Raw genomic sequence first — 1932 nt, 5'->3', positions numbered from 1 at the left:
GGTTAAGAAACCGAATTTTGCGGCCGATTTAAAGAGCCTGGCCACTATTTGGGACACCCGGCAGTTTGCAACAAACAACTGTCGCAAGCACGCGCCTTACAGTCTTAAGAAATTCCTGCACGTCTATTTACCCGCAAAACACTCAAAGAGCCAGTCGCTGCGATCTAGGAAATCAGGTCAGCGAATGAAGAGGCGGAACATGTTTTTAGAACTCAAAATGAAGCCTGCGTTGTCACATTACGCAATGCAAAGCGTCATGCTTGCATTGCGTAATGCCACAGCGCAGACTTAATTGTGAGGTCTAAACAGATGTTCCGCCTCATCATTCGCTGAGCTGATTTCCTAGATCGCAATAATTGGCTCTTTGAGTGTTTTGCGGGTAAGTAGACGTGCAGGCACTTCTTAGAGTGTGATAATAATAATTGGGTTGTGGGGATATTTATACAGCGTGTAGTTGGTCAGCCATTAAAGTTGCGACGAGTCACACGCTGTAGATGAGCAATTTAGCCAGTGCAGTACAACCACTAGCCTGGGGTCTTTAACGTGCACCACGCAGTGGTGACTCCTTAGAGTGTAGAAAGCGCTGTGCGAGTGTGGGGTTGGTAGCGGTACTGGGATAAGCCTGGCGTCCCAAGTCAATTATGTTGCTTGATCTAGCTTGATTTATTCCTTTGCGCGTGTTGGTACTAAATAAATATGTTTCTTCCTGTAAAAGCGGCCCCGCTGCTTTGTGCAACAGTTGTGATTGTAACCATGGTATAATACCGAGAAGTGTACACGGGTAAGAATTTGCGAGTCATTTGGCTGGAGGCCATCGGGCGCGCATCATATTTTTTTGTGTTCACGTCATTTTGCTGCGAAAGGAAGTAGCTCTAAAGCTTTGCAGTGCACCTGGCCTACCAAAACCAATATTTTTACGTCGCATTTTAACTGTGCGTTATGACGCTCATTAACCTTGCTCGCTAATGCCATGTGAAAAAAAGATAAAAAAACAAGGACTGTAAAGTTGCAGACTGCATATTCATTTTGTTGATTTTTTTAGTCTTCGGTTGCTTATTACCGAACATCGATAGACGCTGACAGACTCTTGTATTGGACTGGCTTGCACATGATGGAACATTAAAACGTCGCTTCCATGGTCGCGCTTACTCAGCGTTGTAGAACTTTTTAGACGGGGGCGGAATAGCAGACGGACTGAGGCGAAAACGGACGCCGACGCGCAGCTTTCGTGTCCGCGTCTCGCGGGCATTGCAGACGACGATAGACGATGGTGAAATAGCAGACGATGCCGGAGGCTGCCGCGCGTCTGCTCGCACGAGCAGCAGGCGGTATCACACGAACCGGACGTCGCGAAAGAGAGACACTAGGCTTGTTAGCTTGTTCAGCCGAGCTGCCAAGCCAATCCAGTAGTAATGGGCGGGGCCACTGATCTGTGAACGGTGCTAGAGCGTGCCGTGACCTTCACCTAGATTGCGTCTAAAAGCGTAAGTATTTCGTAAAAATATTTACGCTTTTTAAATTTCGTGGAAAAATAAAAAAAATACTACGTGTCCCATCTATGTCCTGTAAAAAAAGTTTCTTTTTAGATTTCAGTGTTTCTTTAAGGTGAAACACCATATAATACTATCCTTTTTTAATTTTGCATAAGCTGGATATCGGTATCGGTGGTGAATACGTCTTTATTAATAGTATATCTTTGTAGCAACCTGCGCAACCGAACACTTCTGACTGAACCCCAAAATATCCCCCCCCCCCCCCCAAAAAAAAAAGACCGTATTAAAAAAAAAATTCCGAAGAGAGCGAACATTTTGTTCTCTGGCGCGTCCACAGAAGCGTCCCAAAAGCGATGCGATCGAGCGAAAAATCTGCAATTCGGCCAACGCGCAGCAGTCGCAGCTGCTGCTTCCTCTCCGAAAGTGCGCTCCATTGGCG

This window comes from Ixodes scapularis, unplaced genomic scaffold (genome assembly GCF_016920785.2).
Source record: "Ixodes scapularis isolate PalLabHiFi unplaced genomic scaffold, ASM1692078v2 PGA_scaffold1__304_contigs__length_218370807, whole genome shotgun sequence".
Classification (NCBI taxonomy): Eukaryota; Metazoa; Arthropoda; class Arachnida; order Ixodida; family Ixodidae; genus Ixodes; species Ixodes scapularis.
The sequence above is the reverse complement of the archived record's forward strand: the minus strand, read 5'-3'. Positions refer to the sequence as shown.